At 40.7% G+C, this 24689-nt stretch overlaps 2 non-coding genes across 2 annotated transcripts; one reads left to right on the top strand and one right to left on the bottom strand.

The window, feature by feature from the left end:
* Positions 1-1369: 1369 nt before the first annotated feature.
* Positions 1370-1476, bottom strand: LOC136547643 (small nucleolar RNA R71). The gene has a single exon (XR_010781607.1). It is a non-coding gene; the product is annotated as a small nucleolar RNA R71 (small nucleolar RNA).
* Positions 1477-12174: 10698 nt separating this feature from the next.
* Positions 12175-12281, top strand: LOC136547694 (small nucleolar RNA R71). Its single transcript, XR_010781658.1, has one exon. It is a non-coding gene; the product is annotated as a small nucleolar RNA R71 (small nucleolar RNA).
* Positions 12282-24689: the final 12408 nt, after the last annotated feature.

Genomic DNA, 24689 nt, shown 5'->3' on the forward strand with positions numbered 1-24689 from the left:
TAAAGCTGCAATATATCTCATCAAGATCTTATTATTTCCGTAATTTGGATGTCATCAATACACCAAAACCCACATAGGGGGCAAATGCATCTTTCAAGGTGGCAGGTGGTGACTGCCCTATTCATCCCTTGTAATCATCCACTGTTTACGTATTATGTAGGAGTTTTAAAGTCTTGCTAGCAGACCAGTGCCTGGAGATCTCCCCATCCATCTTACACTTAGTTCTAGCTCTAACCATGTAATTTGTATGATCATCAACTATTCTTTGCATGGCTATATTAGAACATGCCTGCTCCACTTAGGAACATTCTTTTATTCTTTGTTTTCCTTTTATCCTTGAGGATGGCCTAGATGTGCGTCCACTATCCTTGAATTACCGTTTTTACTCCTATCATAGAATATTGGTTCACTATGCAAGTATGTAATCTTGTTCATATCCCTGCGAGACCCTTTACACCATGCCTTCCTTTGGGAAAATATAAATAATGATACCCTAAATACTTTCAGGTGAAATGCTACAATGATATATCCGTGCGCTTGCGGATATTGTTTCTGTAATCATTAAGAACTATCATGTTGATGTTCCTTGGTGGCATTGCTAAGATTTATCCCAATCTTAGTAATGATGCTAAGAAATACTAATAGGCATTTCTAGTGCCATTGCCAGGAATGGATTCCATCTCCAACCTTGGTAGTGACGCTAAGAAATGCCAATAAGCATTTCTGGCACCATTACCGAGGAAGGCATAGGTTAAAAGAATCTACTAGATATGATCATGATCACATGCATGTAATGGTAGCCATAGTTTATGTAGGCTAACTCTGCTTGTTTTCTCCCTATTATGGATGAAAACAGGATAGTGTATGACCGGTTTTCATCTTGCCGGAAAACTACACCGATAAATGGGAGGCGCTCCTAAGGAAGAACATGTCCCATACTGCTTCTTCCTCCATTTCTCAGCCGGTAGTCGAACCAGTCACCCCCGCACCATCTGCTACTACCACCATGGCCAAGTTACTCTGTGACTACTCCACCCCTGTTGTTGCCAGTGTGCCCGTTGGGCCCATGTCAACACAGGCTCCATAAAACTTTGAGCTCTGGAGTGGCCTGATCACTATGGTGCAAGCAAACCAGTTTTGTGGTTTGCCTAGTGAGGACATGAGTGCACACCTGCAACACTTCCTTCATCTGTGCAACACCATAGTCATAAAAGAAGTCGCACCAGCTAGCATCAGGCTTTGTCTATTTCCCTTGTCCCTAGCGGGGAAGGCGAAACAATGGTTCTACAAAGAGAAGGAAGCTATCAACATGTGGGACTAATGGTCTATGACGTTCCTCGCAAAAAAATTTCCCATGGGCAAAACCAATGCCCTGAGGGGGAAAATTTCAAACTTCTAGCAAAATTCAATGGAATCTATCCCTGAGGCATGGGAGAGGCTACAAGATTACATCCAAGCCTGCCTACACCATGGGATGGAGAACTGGCTCGTGCTCTAGAACTTCTATGAGGGGCTGACACCCATATCGAAGGGTCACATAAATGCCGCTGTTGGAGGAGCATTTCTTTCCCTCACCATTGATGGAGCTACAACTCTCATCGAGAAGATGGTGGCAAATCAAAGTTGGTGGGATGAGAGAAAACAACAAAAAGGCATGCATACCGTGAAGGAGGCAGGATATGCTTGCCACAAAAATGGATTTGTTGCTGAAAAGACTAGATGAATGTGCTGCTGGCAAAGAAGCAATGAAGAGCACCATCCAGGCCATGGACTCATATATGACATGTGAGGTCCATGGAGAAGTTGGCCACTCGGGGAGTGACGGCCCCGAGACCTAAGAAGAATTGCATACCTCAACAACGGGTTCTACGAATAGAATAACAGTAATGGGTGGAACTATCAACCCCGCCCGCAAGGAGGTATTCAAATTTCAACTCCAGGAAAGACCTGGTCTTAGCCTAGGATAAAATAAATGAAAATATCACTAAAAAGATTATGTATAATGATAAAATGATTGAAAATATAAATTCTAAACATGAAAATTTATCATCCTCTGTTAAAAATCTACTCAGTTTTAATAAAATGATTGAAACTCAAATTGCTCAAATAGCTATCGCAATTTCAATCAACAATTCGAGGAAAATCCCGAGGCAACCCGAGGATTCCCCTGAGTTTGTTCATGTAGTTGCAGAGCAATAGAGGAGGGGAAGTCTTGCCGATGGACTACAAATGTTAAGCCCTTGATGAAGGTAATCGGTAGTTTTCTTTTAAAAATTCAAAAAAAATTCAAAATTTCAAATTTTCAAAATTCAAAATTTAAAATTTTACTTCAAAATAAACTTTTTAGAAAAATAAAATAAAAATCATTTTCTGATAGTATAGATTTTTCCTTTATCATTTCTCATTTTTAAAATATTTATGAAAATTCAAAATATAATAAAAGTTTTGTGGAAAATCATTTATGAGAAGAGGGGGATTCGAAAAATTGCAAAACCCCAATGGCTGGCTCCCACTTAGCCATTGGGAGCCACCGACCAAAGAGGGAACCAAGCGGGCCCACCTTTGGAGCGGTCGTACCTTGCCCGGCGTTGTTGTCTCTGCTACTTCTCCAATGGCTCCTAGCCATTGCTCTTCCCCCCTCTCGACCGGTGATTCCTTCTATAAATAGGAGAGGCCGGGTGTGAGCCTCTCACTCACACTCCACTCGCCATTTTTCACTCCCTCTCACTCTCTTTGCTTCACCACTTGCAAAATATTTTTCCACAAAGCTTGAGAGCAAGGTAACTCTATAGAAAATTTCCTAGCTTAGCGCCACCAAGTCAAGCTCACAGGTCACTTGATTTATTTTTGCTAACGTAACCCTATTTTTGAGCTTGTTGTGCTGCTTTTACCATTGATAGGTTTGGAAAGAAGCTCGCTGGTGTGCTCAAGAAGGTCATGGGGTTGAGCTCAAGACGGTCCTATGGACGCTCAAGCGCGCGCTATGCCAAGCTTGAAGAGAGCCCAATGCATGAAGATGAAGAAACAGAGCCAACTGAAGAGTAAGAGCAAGAGCAACATATCGAGGAAGGCGATGACGATCCCCACCTTGATTTGGAGGGTGATGAGGACATGACACCCATGCATATGACCATGTTTGGCACATGGTATGGAGGGGTAGGAGGCCAGCAAGGGTGTCCAAGTCAAGAAGGAGGCCCGAAGCTAATTCGGTTTGAGTCCCCGAGGTGGAGGTCCAAAGCAACTCAAGTTCGAGTCTGCCTCGGCCTCTAGAACTAGTCTGCCTTAACTGGTCACCTAGGACGCATCCGGACTCTGTTTTCAACGATCCACATATGGATGGAAAGATAATTTGATAAGGAAGCCAATCCAAGTTGTCTCACATCAAAAGGCCTTCAGAATCAATAGGAATTGTCAAAACAAGCCAGCATTCTCCACCACATGAATTGTCAACAGGAAAGTCCCATTAGGGGGCACTTCTAGGGTAGGCGATGACCCTAAGACCTTTATAATCATACACCACCGCTATTAGGTTTTGAGTTTTGCTTAGATTAATCTGTCAAGAACAGTTTCACCGTTCATCGGTTTGTGAGACCCCAACTTCATGAGATTAATCATTCATCTGCAATTTAGTTGTGTTCTTTCTTGTTCTTGCTTGTGTTCTTCATTGCACAGGCAGGGATTAGCCTTCTTGGCGAGGTCAACCTGGTCTGTGACTTGGTTGATAACCACATGAGCTATGGTGCTAAGATTGCAAGGTTCAATCTTTTGATCTAAAGCCGGATCGGTGTGTCATTCTCCGCCACAATGATAGTTACCTCTACCTGACGGAAGATCGGGATCCTCGTCCCCATTAAGTGGTAATCAAAGCTAAGGTATACCGTCAGGTCATATTTATCACCTAGTTTTGAGTGTTTCGCTTTCATCCCATAGTCCAATGCCATTTTTCCCTGTCCTAGAACCTTCCGTGCCATAGCCTTTGCATATTTCAGTTTCAGAGTCTGTCATTTTTAGTTTGTGTCCTGGTCAAGATCTTGTTGCTGGTTAGGTCATATGAGAGTCCAGTTCGTGTGTTTTGCCCCATCGTTTCCATCAAATCTTTGCTGTTGTGACCAATTTTGCGCACATTGTTCCCATTTTGTCCTCTAATTTGGAGCCAATTCATAAAACTGGTCTAGTTTTCGCATACGAACTCCGATTTCAACATTCCATATATCAAAATCAATCAGAAAAAAATTTCCGATCCATCCATCCCTGGCTTTGCTGGGGTTGGAAAATTTTAAATTGGTCAAAAAGTGGTCACAAGATCCTCTTTTCGTGGTCACAAGGTTTTTGTCGATTTTGAGCAAGTTTTCTAAAAATTCCACAGGCCATGTCTTTCACTTGTTTAAGCTCATATTTTTTATGGTTACTTCTTTTGTGCTCCTAAGTGAAGAAAAAATATCAAAAAATAAAATAAAAAAGTCAAAATTTCCCAAAAAAACAATGATAGCCCAAAAAAATAGAAAAAAGAGGGGCAAAAGAGGAACAATATCTAGAGGAGCACATACAGAAGACCAAAGTGAGATGTGTTAACGTGTGCTGTCTGGTTCCTTGTTTGTGTTGCTATTTCCATCCACCATACTTGTTTTCACACACCTATCTCCTTGCTATCCACCATACTTGCTTGTTTGTTACACACCTGGTACTTAGAGCATTTTAGACCAGCAACGAAAATAAGTACTTTGGACTATAATTCAGCATTACTTTCTGTTACTGACTTGTGTGCTAGATATACATATTATTCTTTGTGTACCTTCCAAGCTCCACAAACTCTTTAGATCAGTACAGAAAAAGGGCCTTGCAATCTTGGTACCACTGCCTCAGGTATCACGAACCAGCCGTCGGTTGTACCGCCCACTGCTTGTGTTGGTAAGAACTTTGTAAGAGCTTGGTAAGACGCTTCCACTTGCTGTGAAAAGTGACACCACGGCAACCACGTAGTCATTTGATAGGGATAATACTTTTGTGTTGTCTTTTGCTATCTTCTAATAATGACAGGTTGTTTGTATCCACCGACTTATGATGGTATAGGTGCTGATGAGTATATGGAGTGGGAAATTGCTATAGATAACATATTTGCTACTCACTTTATGTGTCCAAGAAGGTAAAAAATGCAGCTAGTGTTTTGCGACATTCTGCTTTATCTTGGTGGGAGTCTTTAGATCCTTCTAATAAACCTCCAACTTGGAATGATATGAAACTCCTTATGCGAGAAACCTTTGTTAATCCACCTCCTATTTTGACTTCATATGATGAGGTGCAACATTTAGAGGAAGAGTCTATTGTTATTCCTCTTGCTATGACTAACCTTCTGCAGGACAATGTACATAAGCGAGAGGATGACATGGAGGAAAATGAGGAGCTCACAACCTCATATGCAAATTTAGAACCATCACTTCACAATGCACCTATTACTCCTGCTGAGAACATAGGTAATGCTCATGGTGCTACGCTCACGGAAGGTGAGAAATGTTTTAATGTACTAAAATTTTCCACAAACCATGCTATCATAGAGCAATTGTTAGTGGAACCCTCTCTTGATTTATCTCTATCCCATGATAATCTGCTTGAAGCTCCTTGTGATAAAGATGAACTGGTTGATGATGCTTCAGTTTTACATGTTTTGGAACCAGTCACTTGTGCTGAAAATAAACATGTTATTCATATTGCTAATAAAACTAATGAGTTCAAACTGTTGTCTTCTTTACATACTTTGGGTTATATTGAATTTGATGTTTTGTGTAACCTAGATTGTTTGGAGGAGAGCCTTTTTAAATATGCTAATTTGCCTTGGTTTTCTAAACACACATATCATGTTATTGGCAAATATAACAACAAGGGACAATATATGATACATCGAGTATACATTCGTAGTAATATGAATTTTCCTTTTGTTGTACAAGGTTATGATCATTTAGAGGGCAGCCATAATAATACAAACATTTTCTCATGTTCCTCAAAGAAACAAGTTCACTTCCAAGAAGGGGAGTATTGTTGGTGGCTACCTATGTCTGCTAGACCATCTATTCCTGCGTTGTCTTTGGTTAGTTCTAATCTTTTGCAGGATAATGTTGACATACAGCGTGTGTATTTGGATCATGGAGTTTACATGCTTGTGAAATTTCTTGGAAACATGGTCACATTCCTTCTCACACTTATTTCAGTTTTCTTTGTCTTTGCAACCCCGTTCTCCTTTATGTTGTGCAGGATTAGTTTCAAGCACAATCGACGCCAAGGATGGCTTTTCGTCAAGAAGGGGAGGATGATGAGGACATGACACCCATGCATATGACCATGTTTGGCACATGGTATGGAGGGGTAGGAGGCCAGCAAGGGTGTCCAAGTCAAGAAGGAGGCCCAAGGCTAATTCGGTTCGAGTCCCCGAGGTGGAGGCCCAAAGCAACTCAAGTTCGAGTCTGCCTCGGCCTACAGGACCAGTCTACCTTAAACTGGTCACCTAGGATGCATCTGGACTCCGTTTTCGACGATCCACATATGGTTGCAAAGCTAATTTGATAAGGAAGCCAATCCAAGTGGTCTCACATCAAAAGGCATTCAGAATCAATGGGAATTGTCGAAACAAGTCAGCTCCAGAATCTGCCAAGGTGCTACGACACCGTCTTTTCGTCCGTTGGACCGTGTATCGTGTTTGGGCCCATTAGGGGGCGCATCCAGGGTAGGCGACGACCCTAAGACCTTTATAATCATACGCCATCGCCGCTATTAGGTTTTGGGTTTTGCTTAGATTAATCTATCAAGAACAATTTCGCTGTTCATCGGTTTGTAAGACCCCAACTTCGTGAGATTAATCATTCATCTGCAATTTAGTTGTGTTCTTTCTTGTTCTTGCTTGTGTTCTTCGTTGCATAGGCAAGGATTAGCCTTCTTGGCGAGGTCAACCTGGTCTGTGACTTGGTTGATAACCAGAGGAGCTGTGGTGCTAAGATTGTAGGGTTCAATCTTTCGATCTAAAGCCGGATCGGTGTGTCATTCTCCGCCACAACGATAGTTACCTCTACCTGACGGAAGATCGGGATCCCCGTCCCCATTAGAGGGAGAATGGGAGATGCATGCTTACAACCTCATCAAGAACTGTGAGTTCATCCACACGCCGGCATACCACCTCGATCTCCTTGAAAAGATAGGTATGGCTCCGAATTTGCCACCATCTAGAAAGCCATTTGATGGGAGAATGTTGCTCCCATTGACAAGCAAGATTCTCGCCTCCTAATGATCTCGTTTTTATGCTCTTTAAATGAAGTTGAGAATGGGATTACTGTTGGTATTTCTTAGTGCAATCACAAAGTGTGGAGGTTTTAAGTCCATCCTCGGCAACGGCGCCAGAAATGTCAATTGGTAGTTCTTAGAACCATCACTAAGATTAAGTAAACCTTAGCGACGCCGCCAAGAAACACCAACTACGATAGTTCTTAACGATTACAGAAAATATCCATAAGCTCACGGATCTATCGTTGTAGCATTTCACCCAAAAGTATTCAGGGTATCGTTATTTATATTTTACCAAAGGAGGGCAAGGTATAAGACTCTAGCATCAGTATGAACAAGATTACATACTTGCATTAGTAAACCAATAGTTCATGATATGGGTAAAAATGGTATTTCAAGGATAGTGGACATACATCTGAGCCAACCTCAAGGATTCAAAGAAAACAAAGAATAAAAGAATGTTCCTACATGGAGCCGGCATGTTGTAATATAGCCATGCAAAGAACAGTTAATGATCATATAAGTTATATGATTAGAGTTAGAACTAAGTTTAAGATGGACGGGGAGTTCTCCAAGCACTGGTCTGCCAGCAAGCTTGAGAGACTTTAAAACTCCTACACAATACCAAAACATGGGGGATTACAAGGGATGGATAGGGTTGTCACTACCTACTGCCTACCCCTCAACTAGGGGTACCATCATATCTGAAGGTTCCTGTGCACCCGAGCACCACGCCCGTGTACAAGGAAACTACCCATATCCCCCCAGGACATTGACCCTACGGATCAACAAGCAAGAAATGGGCAAACCCAAAGGAATGATGAACCGCCACCTCGTCCCTAGCTCTACTTCTACTCATACAAGTCATATGAATGATTAAGCATAAAGTTGAACATGTTAAGATCATAACAAACAAACTATATGCTAGTTCATATATCATGATTATAACAAGACAACTATACTCTAGTTCATATGCATTACTATATTGAAGATATGAGAATAAGGCTATGGAAGAACTCTTCATATTCATACTAAAGTTGCTCTTCTTCCAAGGAGCCAAGCTCTCCAAGGTAGCTTTTCTAGCTCACAAACTACTACTAAAATGTAAAGAGAATACAAGTAGAGAGGTGAGGTGTGTAACTCAAAATGATGGTGTGTATTTGTGAGAGAGCTCCATGCCTACATTTATACTAGCTCATGGTCATTTTGGCTCTGATAAATTAGGAAACCACCTTGAGCCACCTTTGCAAGCCGCCATGCAACTGCCAGAGTGAGGTGGGCCTAAGAGGTGGTGTTAGGGGTGCGGGCGCACCCCAAGTGCGGCCGCACTAGGGCTGCCCCACTAGCCATCGCCTTGCTCTGGTGGGCTGCTGGCTGGGCCTTGGTTGCTTCCTCGGTTGTGCCCGGCCCAGTCTTGACGTGTAGGTGGGCTTCTCTATTTATTTCCTTAGTGCATTTCTGCATTACGCTTTTTGATTTGCACCTTTTGCTTGGGTTTCCATTTGTATTTGAATATGAGTCCTGCAAAATAGTAATCTTGCAATACAAGTGGAACTATGTCAATAGTATATGCATATGTGTCAAAAGTTTGTCTATTTCTCCTATTTTGGACTTTAATTGGCGGTCGGATTTGATCGATAGAGACCGCCAACAAATCCCCCAAGCTTAACTTTTGCTTGTCCTTAGCAAATAGCTAAGTACTTGGTTGTTGATCAGAAGTTGCTACTATGCCGAATACATTTCATAAGTGCCATGCCTATAACAAAGTATTCTTCTGTAATTCAAATAAGTTGACATTTTTATCCACTCTTTATCATGATCCCTATGGGGCATATAACTTTTCCAAGTTCATGGGTGGTTGCAAGATATAATGGTTATAAAAGAATCACCAATCATTCATTCCTTGATTAACCATCTATCTGGAGGTTTTATGCGTTTTGCAAAATAAATGTAAGTTCCTCAAATGATTCTCTCGATCGCTCAAAGTGTATGTAACCTCACCAAGGCATTTGATATTTGCCTTCTTTTTCATATCCAACCACTAATGGCTTTGAGTGTAGCTTTGGGTAGGTATGAAATTGAGGCATACTTGCATCGCATATTTTGCTAAGTCAAAAACCGGACCTCAAGGAGATGCAAGTCATGCACTTTGATCAAGACATGCAAGTGTGTGGAATTTTTCATAATGTTCCTAATTCTAAATATTTTTGGAACTCCTTTGATCATGAATCTCTCTCTTTTTGGATGAATGCCTTTATTTAAAAGTATGGACTATCTTCATTTCTTTCTTTCTTTTTCTTTTCTTTTCTTCATGCTCTTTGGCATGCATTTTTTTTCTCTCATGCCTTTTGGCATGGATTTTTTTTTCTCCTTTTTTTAGCATAGCCCATACTATTCTTTTTGGCATATGAAAATTTTTTAGAGAGAAACACATGATACATGAATGGAGTGATTATTTGGTGGACAGGAATACATGTTTTTGCGTAACTCTCAGTGTAAGAGATAGTAGTTTATTTGTGAGTGTACGTGTGTCTTAATCTTGGGGCCATGACGAGAATGTCAACAAGGGTCATAACAATTTGACAAAGCTCAATGCTCAAACAAGTAGCATATGACTAACATTTTGAATTTGAATATCATGTCATATAGCCTTGGTAGGTATTCATAATCATTGAGAAACTTTTTAATTTTAGCATTTTTGAAAATAAAATTCTCTTAGAACAAAGTCATATCACATTCTATTTGTACCATATCATAACTCACAACAACTTAGAAAAGGAGCATGCATTTGAAACCCATAAGTTTTCATTTTTTAGGATAAGACATTTTTAGCCAACAAACTTAAATCTTGGGAAATACTAAGTTACAGCCTAGGCATAGATGGATTATAGATAGAGCAACTATCCATCATTTCAACATAGGAGAAACTAAACAATCCTTAAACACATATGAGAGTGGAATTCATATTTTTGTTGTTTTTGTCATATTTTATTTTTTTGGTATTTTTGAATTTTTAGATTTTTAGATGTTAATAAATAAATAAATAAATAAATGTAGAAAATAAATGCAAAAATTAAAATACGAAAAAGATACAAGGTACCTCACGGGTCCTCCTCCAAGCTACCTCGAGGCAAGAGGCGTGTTAATGATTCCGAGGTACATTATTTATTACATATATTTTTATATGGTTTCATGGGTTTATACCATCCATGTTTATACTCTATAGTTTTGGCTCAATGATTAAATTTAGACATCATTTTTAATTTGATCAAGGTAGGCTATTCAACCTAAGCACCATGCTTAATTTGAAAAGCCTTTGAAAGCATGATCGCTACAAATCATACCTTAAACCAAAACATACTTGTAAAGAGTCATGGAAGAATAACCAAAATTATTCAAGTGTAGATATATGATAGATAAACTATTTTTATTTAGGTATAATTTAAAGCATAGTCTATAGTTTTAGTATATAGGAATTCTAAGCAGATTATAATTGTAAAGGATAACAACCGATTTACCTTCGGCAAGGGCTCGTTGTTTAAAGTCAAATGAGCAGGACTCTACCCCTTCATTCCTTGCTTGATGATGGAACATCCATGCCCAGAGAAGTGGGTGTGGATGCTGATCCTTTTATCTGCCATACCTGTTTAACCCCTGTACATGGTTGTTTATTGGGTTGTTTGTTTTTAGTATATTTATGCATGTTAAACCCATTGAATGGACATCTCATTGTTAGTCCTTGAATGTGAAGGCTAACATGCCCTGATCCCACATGTAAAACTACATTTGTAGTGTTAAGAAATAGTCTCCCTAGGAGGAGGGAAGTTTCCTTGTTGAGGCCCATGTCTAGAACGATGAAGTCCATGGGGATGTATGTGTCTCGAATTCTTACCAAGATATCCTTGGCAAGTCCCTCCGGTTTTCATGAAGATTGATCTGCCATCTATAATCGAAAGTGTGAAGTGGACAGAGGTCCACCCAAAATCTTATCATATATTACCTTGGACATGACATTGATGCTTGCCTCAAGGTCGTAGAGGGCATTGTGGAAGACATGTGGGCCAATTGACCATGTGATTGTTGGGCGACCAGGATCTCCTTTCTTAGTGACGAATGGTGGATCTATGAAATAATCATGGCTCTCTCAACATGGAGGCTTTTTTGAACCTCATTGAGACCATTTTAATAGATTCAAGAGAAGTTTCGGGTTGCCCCAGAATCTTTCCCGATTCAGAGATAGGTAGAGCGGTAGCAATTTGAGCTATGTGAGTTTCAATCATTTTAGTAAAGCTCAATTGATTTTTAACAGATGATGAAAGATTTTCAAGTTTAGAATTTATATTTTCAAACATTTTATCATTATACATTAACTTTTTGGTTATATTTTCATTAATTTTAGCTTGACCTAAAACTAGGTCTTCCAAGGAAGGTTGATTCGAATTGTAATTTAAGTTAAAGTTTGAATTACCTCCTTGTGGGCAGAACTGGTTATTCCACCCATTATTGTTACCTTGTCAAAACCCATTGTTAATGTATGATGCTTTTTCATGGGTCTTGGGGCAGTTATTCCCTGAGTGTTCGACTTTTCCATAGCCTTCGCAGCTCATTTGTGAGTCCGTGGCCTAAACGGTGGCCTTCATAGCTTCCTTCTCATGGGCTCTTTCTTTCAGTATTGATAGTAACAAATCTATTTTTGTGGCAAGCATATCCACCTCCTTCATGGTATGCATGTATTTTTATGGTTTTCATTCCTTCCCCCAGCTCTGGTTGGCCACCATTTTCCCGATGAGAGCCGTAGCTTCATGGATGGTCAGGGAAAGGAACGCACCTCCAGCAGTGGCATCCACATGCCCCTTCGACATGGGCATAAGCCCCTCATAGAAGTTCTAGAGCATGAGCCAATTTTCCATTCTGTGGTGTGGGCAGGCTTGGATATAATCCTACAGGCTCTCCCATGCCTCAGGGATGGATTCTAGTGAAGTTTGCTGGAAGTTTGAAATTTTCCCCCTCAGGGCATTAGTTTTGCCCATGGGGAAAAATTTCGTGAGGAACGCTGTGGAACATTTGTCCCACGTACTGGCAGCTTCCTTCTCTTTATAGAACCACTATTTCTGCTTCCCCACAAGGGAGGAGGGAAACAGACGGAGCCTTATGCTTGCTGGTGTGACATCTTTGATGACAATGGTGTCGCACAGCTCTATGAAGTGTTGCAAGTGTGCACTTGCGTCCTCGCTAGGCAAACCATAGAATTGGTTTGCCTACACCATCGTGATCAGGCCAGTGCGTAGCTCAAAGTTTCTAGCTCCCGTGTTGACAGCGGGCCCAATGGGCATGTTGGCAACAACGGGGGTGGAGTAGTCATGGAGTGTCTTGGCCATAGCGGTAGTAGCAGATGGTGCGGGAGTGACTGGTTCACTTGCTGGTGGATAGGCAGAAGAAGAAGTGGTACAAGACTAGCTCTTCCTTAGGAGTGCTTCTAGGTTTTTTGTGTAGTTATCTGGTAGGTCAAAACCACTCATACACTATCTTGTTTTCATCCATAATAGGAAGAAAACAAGCAGAATTAGCCTGCATAAACTATGGCTACCATTACATGCATGTGATCATGATCATGTCCTACTAGATTTTTTAACCTATGCCCTCCCCGGCAATGGCACTAGAAATGCTTGTTGGCATTTCTTAGGGAAATCACCAATTGTGGAGGTTTTAAGTCCATGCTCGGTAATGGCACCAGAAATGTCTGTTAGTAGTTCTTAGCACCATCACTAAGATTGAGTAAACCTTAGCGACACCGCCAAAAAACACCAACTACAATAGTTCTTAACGATTATAGAAAATATCCATAAGTGCACGGATCTACCGTTGTAGCATTTCACCTGGAAGTATTCACGGCATCGTTATTTATATTTTCCCAAAGGAGGGCAAGGTATAAGATTCTAGCATGAGTATGAACAAGATTACATACTTGCATTAGTAAACCAATAGTTCATGATAGGGGTAAAAATGGTATTTCAAGGATAGTGGACACACATCTGAGCCAACCTCAAGGATAAAATGAAAATAAAGAATAAAAGAATGTTCCTACATGGAGCCGACATGTTCTAATATAGCCGTGCAAAGAACAGTTAATGATCATACAAGTTATATGATTAGAGTTAGAACTAAGTTTAAGATGGACAGGGAGATCTCCGAGCACTTGTCTGCCAGCAAGCACGAGAGACTTTAAAACTCCTACATAATACCCGAACGTGGTGGATTACAAGGGACGGATATGGCTATCACCACCTACCGCCTACCCCTCAACCGAGGGTACCATCATATTCGAAGGTTCCCATGCACCCGAGCACCACGCCCATGTACAAGGAAACTACCCATATCCCCCTGAGACCCCGACCTTACAAATCGACAAGCAAGAATATTAGCAAACCCAAAGGAATGATGAACCGCCACCTCATCTCTTGCTCTACTTCTACTCATACAAGTCATATGAATGATTAAGCATAAAGTTGAACATGTAAAGATCATAACACACAAACTATATGCTAGTTCACATATCATGATTATAACACGACAACTATACTCTAGTTCATATGCATTACTATATTGAAGATATGAGAACAAGGCTATGGAAGAACTCTTCATATTCATACCAAAGTTGCTCTTCTTGCAAGGAGCCAAGCTCTCCAATGTAGCTTTGCTAGCTCACAAACTACTACTAAAATGTAAAGAGAATACAAGTAGAGAGGTGAGGTGTGTAGCTCCAAATGATTGTGTATTTGTGAGAGAGCTCCACCCCTACATTTATACCAGCTCATGGTCGGTTTGGCTCTGATAAATTAGGAAACCACACTTAGCCTCCTTTGCATGCTGCCATGCAACCACCAGAGCGAGGTGGGCCCAAGAGGCGGTGCTGGGGGTGCGAGCGCACCCCTAGTGTGGCCATACCAGGGCTGGCCCCACTAGCCACTTCCTTGCTCTGGTGGGCTACTGGCTGGGCCTAGGTTGCTTCCTCTATGGTGCCCGGCCCAGTCTTGGCATGGAGGTGGGCTTATCTATTTATTTCCTTTACGCATTTTTGCATTACGCTTTTCGATTTTCGCCTTTTGCTTGGTTTTCCATTTGTATTTGAATATGAGTCCTACAAAATAGTAATCTTGCAATACAAGTGGAACTATGTCAATAGTGTATGCATATGTGTCAAAAGTTTGTTTATTTCTCCTGTTTTGGAGTTTAATTGGCGGTCGGATTTGATCGATAGAGACCGCCAACAATTTCTTTTCGTTTTTTGAGCAAGAATTTTCTCTTACATGGAAGGATCTTAGTTCTCACTTAGGCTTTAGAAAGAAATGTTCAGTTGACTTAGATCATGCACTCAAAGGTTTTAATCATCATGAATTTTAGAAAGTAATATCTAGTCAAAACGTAGTTAGCAAGTTTCAACCTCAAAATATGAATATTCATCCTCCTACTTTGTGGTTCATGCATCGTTGGATTGCCATGACTTTGTTCGCTAGACAAGATACACGCTTTGTTTATCATGCGGAAATGCAAATTCTCTATGCCATGCTTAAAAAGATAAAAATTGCTCCTGTGAAATAAATTTTTAAACATTGGTTAGAAACTTCCAAGGCCTCTACATTTATTTCTTGCACATCCCTTGTGACACATATTGCCGCTAGTATTGGTGTGTTGGACAAACAAGATGTGACTTACATCTATACTCCATGCATTAGTATTAATGAGCATTACTTGATACAAGGGCATCATTTGAAAAATAATATTGCAGGAGACCTTGTATATTTCTTCCCGCACTATACAAATGAGATTATGCTTCCAAACCCGAAACTCTCTTTGTATAAATCCCCGTCACCGACCTTCGCTCTTGTCAAACAAGTGGAAGCACGTAGGAGTTCTATTTCTTGCAGGGCGACAAGGAGCAGGACCATGAATGAAGCCGGTAGCGCTCATCAGACATTGCCAACACCGACACCACTTATGCCTTAGGAATATCATGCAGAGTGGTTCCTAGCTATGTAGACGCCTGGGTTCACACCTGGGTACTAGCCATGCTAGGGACACACTCCACAATAACACGAGGCCAGAGGATCGGGATTGCATGATGCTGACAATGCAGCATGGAGACATGCTCACTCCTCTGACTCTGAGGGACTACCACCACCCGTCAAGTCACGACAGTCTACTTCGGACCATCGTGAGCTAGACAACATCAACACCCAACTTGAAGGATTAGAGATCCGCACAGGGGAGATGCAAAACACACTTAGCACTCTTGTGCAGGTTACGACCCAGTGGCAGCTTCAGTAGCTGCAGCAGATGGCTCAAATGAACGCGCTGCTAAAGCAAGAGCACGACGCACAGGTTGCCTATTGGCGGTCCATGGGGTACAACCCCGGACCATAGGACATGTGCTAGCCTGGGGGAGGACCACCGTAGAGGTACCTTGTATCTTTTTCGTATTTTATTTTCTGCATTTATTTTATTAGCATTTAAAAAAATGAAAAAATAAAATACCAAAAAATGAAATACGATAAAAATACCAAAAATATGAATTCCACTCTCATATGTGTTTTAAGAATATTTAGTTTCTCCTAAGTAGAAATGATGAATAGTTGCTCAGTCTATAATTGATCTGTGCCTAGGCTGTAACTTAGTATTTTCCAAGATTTAAGTTTGTTGGCTAAAAATGTGTCATCCTAAAAACTTGAAAACTTATAGGTTGCAAATGCATGCTCCTTTTCTAAGTTGTTGTGGTTTATGATATGGTACAAATAGAATTTTCTATGACTTTGTTCTAAGAGAAATTCAACATCCGAAGTTTTCAATTTCAAAAATGCTAAAACTCAAAGTTCCTCAATGATTTTGAATACCTACCAAGGCCATATGACATGATACTCATGCAAAACCTTAGGCATATGCTACTTATTATTGCATTGAGCTTTGTCAAATTATTTGTGACCCTTGTTGAGATTCTCGTCATGCGCCCATGTTCAAGACACATGTACACCGACAAATAAACTGCTAGCTCTTACACTGCGAGTTACACAAAAACATGTCTTTCCGTCGACCAAAATAAATACTCCATTCATTTATCATGAGTCTCCCTTTCTAAAAAGTTTCGTATGCCAAAATGGAAAGTATGGGCTACGCTAAAAAAAGAGAGAAAAGAAAAATATCCATGCTAGAAAGCATGAGAAAAAAATGCATGCCAAAGAGCATGAAGAAAAGAAAGGAAATAAAGATAGCTCATGCTTTCAAATAAAAGTCATTCATCCAAAAAGAGAGAGATTCATGATTCAAAGGTGTACCAAAAATATTTTAGAATTAGGAAGTTATAAAAATCCCACACACTTGCATGTTTTGATCAAAGTGTATGACTTGCATCTCCTTGAGGTTCGATTTTTGACTTAGCAAAATATGCGATGCAAGTATGCCTCAATTTCATACATACCAAAAACACCACCAAAAAGCCATCAGTGGTAGGATGAGAAGAAGGCAAATATCAAATGCCCTGGTGAGGTCTCATATACATTGAGGGATAAAGAGAATCATTTGAGGAACTTACATTTATTTAGCAAAATTCATAAGACATCCGGATAGACAGTTGATCAAGGAATGAATGATTGGTGATTCTGTTATAACCGTTCTATCTTACAACCGCCCAAGAACATGGAAAAAGCTATACGCCCCACAGGGATCAAGGTAAAGGGTGGATAAAAATGCTGACTTATTTAAATTGCGGAAGAATACTTTGTTATAGGCATGTCACTTATGAAATATATTCGGCATAGTAGCAACTCCTGATCAACAACCAAGTACTTAGCTATTTGCTCAGGAGGAGCAATGGTTAAGCTTGGGGGATTTGTTGGTGGTCCTTAATGCCATATCCGACCACCAATTTATATCCAAAATAGGAGAAATAAACAAAATTTGACACATATGCATTTACTATTAACATAGTTCCACTTGTATAGGAAGAATCACATTTTGTAGGACATATATTTGAATACAAGTGGAAAACATGACAAAAGGCGCAACTCAAAAGGCATAAAGAAGAAATGTGCAAAGGAAATAAATGGAGAAGCCCACCTTCCTCCTCATCTGGGCCGACCAGCAACATGGGAGGAGCCTAGGCCAAGCCACCAGCCCACCTAACAAAGGTAGTGGCTAGTCAAGCTAGCTAGGATCCGGCTACACCCTGGGTGCACCCACACCCCAGGCGGCGTAGCCCGAGCCCGTCCTCTACGGGCAGTTGCATGGCGGCATGCAAAGGCAGCTGTTGATGGTAGTTAGCATTCATCAGAAACCGTCAATATAACTTGCATAAATGGGTAAATTGGATCACCAACATAGACTTAGGGGTTTTAACTAATAAATTCTATGAGTTTTGGTGAATCTATGTTTCCAGCAAGATTTAATCAGAAAACCACCAAGGAGGACCTATTTGTCAAAGGAAATTATGGAATTCCACCGCGAAAACGGCGTGGGAAGACTCTAGAAGACTCCAGGAGGTTCTTCACCAAAGCGGAGCCCATGCCCCTAACATGTGGGGCTGGTTGGCTAGCCTATGGGCCCCACATGTCAGCCCCCTGTTGCTACGTCTGTTCTCCACCGCCTTAAGGATTGAATCTCTACCATTTATTGAAGTCGGTTTGATCCGAGGGCTCAGGATTGATGCTCTAGGTTATATATACCTGCCTACACCCCCCTCAGGGCATCCATGCATTTGATCCTAAGAGCAAAAAAGCTAGAAACTCTAATTCATATGTCCACAAGGATCGGAGCTAGCAATCAAAAGAAGATTAGTCCTCGATAGGATCTACTCTTGTATTAGAGATAGAGAGATAGAGTGATAGGGAAGAATTTTGGAGGAGTCCTGGCCTGTCGGTGCTCTCTCTACGTCTTGTACCCTAGTGGAATCAAGTTCTCTTAAGCTTGCTTCTGAAATTTCTCTAGTAATCGACTTCTAAATCAAGTAAGCATCTTGTTCATATTGTTCTTTAGGTTTGCAACTCCCTTTTGAGTACTTTAATTCTTATAGCTCCTGGGTTAAAGTAGTATTTATAGTGTAAGCGTGGTGCTTAGACTCAGTTACCCATGGATGTACCCTACTTTCTAGATCGATGGTAGCTCGTGAGAGTGACTCTTATAGCCTCATTGAATCCTCTATAGTACACCCCCTGTTAGTAGGCCTAGCAAGACTAACGGCCTAGCAGGACTTTGTTACTATAGGAAACATACTCTACATATGTTTTCTCTAGTAATATCCCCAAAATTGAACAATAGAAGACAAAGCTTACCGAAGTTAGAACTAGAAGACCTTAGTAGTCTCCTCTACGCTCCTACTATCTAGCCTTGATTGTGAAGATGGGTTAAGTTAGATTTGGTTATTCTCACACACATTTCATCAAGTTTGATATAAAACTGGGTACTCCCGGTGAAGTGCTACATTGGTATAATATCCGTGCGCTTGCGGATTATTCTGTGTGTATTAATTTATACCAACAAGCATTTCTGGCGCCATTGCCGGGGAAACGGTTGCTGAGATAACTTCGAGCCTACCTTAACCTTGTATCATTATTCTTTTATCTTTTACATTATATTTTCTTTTACCAAGGATCTAGAATCCACTCCTATCTACCAATACGGTGCACCCACGAGCGCACGCCTATAGCAACAAGAATCTTCAAATCCTATCTTAACACCTGGCTATGAGCTATGCCCGCTTTCAATTAACATGGTTCGGGATCAACCCTTTTTGGGTGAAGATGATGAAAACCCCTATTCCCACTTAAATGAGTTTGAGTAGACCTGTGCATGCTTGCGTGTTGTAGGCATGTCAGATGAAACCTTATATTGGAAGCTTTTTCCTTTCTCTTTGAAGGGAAAAGCGAAACGCTGGTACAATCTCACCATAGGGAGTAAACAAGGAGATTGGGAAGCCCTATGCTCTAGCTTTTGCTTGTAGTTCTTTCTCATCTCTAGGGTAGTCAGCCTTCGTTTAGAGATTATATCTTTTAAACAAGAAGAAAAAGAATCTCTAGGCATGGCTTGGGAATGCTTTTATACCCTCATTAATACTGGCCCTAACCTTGACATTCAAGACCCCATTCTTCTTCAACACTTTTTATATGGGTCTTGATAGGAAAACCTCAAAGCATCTTAATACGGCTTCAGGAGGTTCATTCTTGCATGTCTCCGCCAATTTGGGGAGAAGTATTCTTACTAAAATCTTAGAGAGCACCCCTGAAAAAGTAGAAAAGAAGCTGCTAGAGGAGGAATCCTAGGTAGCTAAACCAGAACCTTTGCATGACCCATCACCAGCTTCAGCTATCCCAAATCCTGAACCACCGAAAAAGGAGGAAACTCCAATTTTGGATTTCATGCTTGAATTCGGGGATGAACTTTTTGATGAATATGGAAATACGTCAAATTATCATACCATGAGGAGACCCTAGAAGTCTAGGAAATCATCATTTCATGAAGAACCTTTAGACCCTTCTAAGGAAGCTTTCTTTAAAAAGACTATGAAAGAGCTACTATCTATTATAAGCAATGAATGGTTAGAAGAATCAGAGCTTTCCTCTGATGTAATTTGTCTAGATTCACCTTATATTTCCATTCATTGCCAAATCAATAAAGCTACTTTTGATGCTCTTTATGATCCAGTTGTGGGTGTTAATATCATGTTTGCATCTTTTGCTCATGATTTATTGAAACACGTGCCATTACCCCAACAACAAAGTTATTGAAAAGTCTTTCAGGACACATTCTCCTGAGTTTGGGGATACTTTATGTCCTCCCTATTCAGGTAAAAGCAACCAAAGTTCGTTTGAGCTTCTATATCTTTGATATTATAGAGTTCGACCTGTTGATAGGACAACCAATCCAAAGACTTATCCAAGAAGGACAAACGGGGAAGTTGAAAATCAGCCTTGGGAAAAACTTTAAGCTCTCTATACCCATTACTCATTCTCTAAATGCTAAGAGTGAGCCCATTCCCGAAGAAGACCCAATGGAAGAGGTTAAGGTTGCATCTCTTGATGACTTGATCGAACCCAACCTTAAAGATGATGCCTAGTTCTTCATCGAGGAGGAAGAAGAAAATCCTACAGAACTTAAACCTCTAGATGAATTGCTAGAACCACCTAAGCCCACCATTGAGCTTAAACCCCTACCTTCTAGTCTTAGATATGCTTTTCTCAATAATAATCAGGATTCTCCTGTGATCATAAGTGATAAACTCTTAGGAAGAATCCCTTCGCTGGCTAACTATTTTAGAAAAGCATCATTCTACTTTTGGCTACTCGCTCCAAGACCTTAAGGGAATCAGCCTAGCTCTTTGCACCCATCACATTCCTATAGATCCTAATTCTATACCATCTAGGGAGCCACAACATAGGCTTAATAATGCAATGAGAGAGGTTGTTAAAAAAGTGGTTTTGAAACTCTTGCACGCTGGGATCATCTATCCCGTATCTCATAGTGAGTGGATTAGCCCTATTCAAGTTGTGCCTAAAAAGGGAGGCATGACTGTTGTTAAAAATGAAAAGAATGAATTAATCCCCCGAAGAACCGTCACTAGATGGTGGATGTGTATTGATTACCGAAAACTTAACAAGGCAACAAAGAAAGATCACTTTCCGTTGCCCTTCATTGATGAAATGTTGGAGTGACTGGTGAATCACTCTTTCTTTTTTCTTCCTTGATGGGTATTCAGGTTAACATCAGATTCCGATCGATCCAGATGACCAAAGCAAAACCACCTTTACATGTCCATATGGAACTTATGCTTACCGTAGAATATCTTTTGGATTATGTAATGCTCCAGCTTCTTTCCAAAGATGCATGATGTCTATATTTCCTGATATGATTGAAGAAATCATGGAAGTTTTCATGGATGACTTTTCTGTTTGTGGAAAAACTTTTCATGATTGTCTTGAAAATTTAGACAAGGTTTTGCAAAGATGTGAAGAAAACCACTTAGTCCTTAATTGGGAAAAATGTCATTTTATGGTAAGAGAAGGCATAGTGCTTGGCATTTAGTTTTTGAAAGAGGGAATGAGGTAGACAGAGCTAAAATTGAAGTAATAGAACAGTTACCTCCTCCCATAAATATCAGAGGGATCCATAGTTTTCTTGGTCATGCTGGTTTTTACCGCCGCTTTATAAAAGATTTTTCACATATTGCTAGACCACTTACAAATCTTTTGGCTAAGGATGTTCCCTTTGAATTTAATGATGCATGCTTGAAATCTTTTAACATTCTTAAGAAAGCACTCATCTTTGCACCAATCATTCACCCCCTTAATTGGTCGCTAGCTTTTGAAATTATGTGTGATGCGAGTGATTATGCTGTGGGGGCAGTTTTGGGTTAGACTAAAGATAAAAAGCATCATGCAATTGCTTATGCTAGCAAAACTTTGACATGACCTCAACTTAATTATGCAACAACTAAAAAAGAGCTCCTGCCTATTGTTTTTGCTATTGACAAGTTTAGATCTTACTTAGTAGGAGCTAAGGTGATTGTTTATACTAATCATGCTGCTTTAAAATACTTGCTCACTAAGAAAGATGCTAAACCATGATTAAGAAGATGGATTTTGTTACTCAAAGAATTTGATTTAGAAAAAAAATAAAAAGAGAGTAGAAAAATATGTTGCCGATCACTTGTCTAGAATGTAGTTTGAGAATTCACTAGAACTGCCCATTAATGATTCGCCGTGGGACGACATGCTGACCCCTGCTATGTAAATATTGCTAATTTTATGGTTGAAGGTTATGTACCAGTAGGGGGAACAAAAGGAAGCTCATCTATGAGAGTTGTCTCCACATATGGGATGAACCATACCTCTTCAGAGTCTTCTCTGATGGCCTGCTCAGAAGGTGTGTACCGACAGAGGAGGGCATCAAAATCATCGAACGATGCCACTCATCACCATATGGAGGACATTATGGTGCATTCTGCCCTCATTCGAAGATCTGGCAAAGTAGATTCTTCTAGCCAACCATGTATGAAGACACAAAGGACTTCATCCAGAGATGTGGAGCATGTAGATGCATGGGAATATCAATTCAAGAGATGCCATGCCACTAACCAACAACCTCCAAATCAAGCTCTTTGATATCTAGGGAATCGATTACATGGGACCGTTTCCAAAGTCAAAGAACTGTGAATACATCTTGGTGGCAGTTGACTATGTCTCCAAGTGGGTTGAAGCCATGCCATGCAGAGCTACTGATGCTAAGAACTCTAAGAAAATGTTTGAAGAGACAATATGTCCAAGATTCAAAGTTCCAAGGGTGGTGATTAGGGATGGAGGAACTTCATTCACTAACAAGAATTTTCATAACTACTTGTCAAAGCATGGGATCCTTCACAACGTTGATACTCCATACCACCCTCAGACAAGTGGCCAAGCAGAAACATCAAATAAACAAATCAAGAACATCTTACAAAAGACGGTCAATGAGATGGGATCTACATGGAAGGATAGACTACTTGATGCACTATGGGCTTATAGAACGGCTTATAACACACCACTCGGGATGTCACCATATCAACTTGTCTATGGGAAGACCTATCATCTACCTATTGAGCTAGAATTCAAGGCTCACTAGGCATCAAGCGATGGAACATGGACTTTGAAGCCGTAGGAGCCAAGAGGAAAATGCAACTCTCTAAAATTGATGAATGGCGATATCACAATGCCAAGATTTACAACGAGAGAACCAAGAGATGGCACGACAAGAGGATAAAGAAGAAGGAGTTCACCCTCGGAGATAAGGTATTACTTTTTAATTCCAGGGTTCAATTATTTGGGCACAGAAAACTTCTAAGCAAATGGGAAGGATGATTCAAGGTGATAAGCACCTCATCGTGTGGAGCGGTAACACTTCAAAATGACAAAGGTACGTTATTCAAGGTAAATGACTACCGTCTTAAGATCTTTCTAGAACCTACAAAACCACCTGAGGATTTAGATGAGGTAGATTTTCTGATTTTACCATAGATTTACACCGCTGCCATCCTCTTTACGTTTTGTAACGCATAAATATACTTTTTAGGATTAGATAGGGATTAGAATCCACCATGAGAAAAACCCCATGAGAAGATGACATGTGGGGCCAGCCAGCCCCACCTACAGGCCGACCGGCCCACCTGTCAGCCCCTCATGCCCGATTGATTCTCTCATGTCTTCTAGATCCTTCCTCTCCACAATCTCATAGGTTTTCGACACATTCATTATTTTCTCATTATGAGACCACTAATAGAGAGATATTGACCCCTGCTGCAAGTTGTTTTGCCCTATATAAGCGAGCCCCTGCCTGCCTCCATAGCCATCCCATCAAAGCCTCCTCTTTCCAGTAGCATCAAAGCTCTCCTCCTCTCTAGTCCCCATGGCCAACAAGCAGATTGTCCCCTATGGTTTTAATCTAAACAAGAAGCCTAACGTGCTTGCACTGAGTGTTGTTCCTCTAGAGATCACCCCCATTCATTCAAGCCAGTCTTACTTTGCCCAAGCCATTCGTCATTTAGTGATCGCTCTGCCGTCGCCACATCCAGTTCTTGAAGGCAAGCCACACCAACAAGAGCCTTGTCTAGATGTCTAAAAGCTGATTAAGGTGACAAAGGAGATCAACCTCCTTCCTCCAAAGTGACATGAGGTGCTGACTGGAGTCAAGACAAATAAGTTTGGAGACATCACATGTGTGAAATATAAGTCGATCATTGATGGAGTTCGGGCTATGCCGGAGCAGATCAAGGTTGTTCCTCCCAAGGAGAAGAAGAGGAAGGCGCCATCAACTCTCCTAGAAAATGATGAGAAGCATCCACAGATGACTATTGCCCTCTTAGCAAAGAAGATTGAAGATCTGAGTGATGTTATCTATATCTTAGAGCAGAGGATCGACGAAGAACATGTTTATCGTAAGAGTCTGCAGCACGATTTAAATGCTTTGAATCATTTTGTTGCTAAGATGAAGAAATGAGAATTAGGTAGTTGATAATAAGGCACAAGTGGTTAGGTAAAGTGTTTAAAGATAATGTGTTTAGGTCATTCGCTTAGCTTAGATTGTTAGAGTGATTGTGTTTGTGTTTAGGCTAGTTTGTGTAATAAAGTGCCTTATGATATTAATGGAGTCTTATTATTATTATCTACTCTCTATTTCTTTTGGATATGTGTTTTGTCTCCACATGTTGTGCATAAAGGTATACAGGAAAACAAGTGTGGGGGAGACACACCACAACAACAAGACATAATTTAATCGTGAAAATCATGAAGATCTAGAAGTAATGGATCAAGGACCATGTGCAATGAAGTAGACCTCGAGCAGCCCCTGGAGCAGGCCGCCTGCCTCCTCTTTGGGATAGCCAGCCCATCACGGTGCCACCTCACCCCAAG

This window comes from Miscanthus floridulus, chromosome 3 (assembly GCF_019320115.1).
Source record: "Miscanthus floridulus cultivar M001 chromosome 3, ASM1932011v1, whole genome shotgun sequence".
Lineage (NCBI taxonomy): Eukaryota > Viridiplantae > Streptophyta > Magnoliopsida > Poales > Poaceae > Miscanthus > Miscanthus floridulus.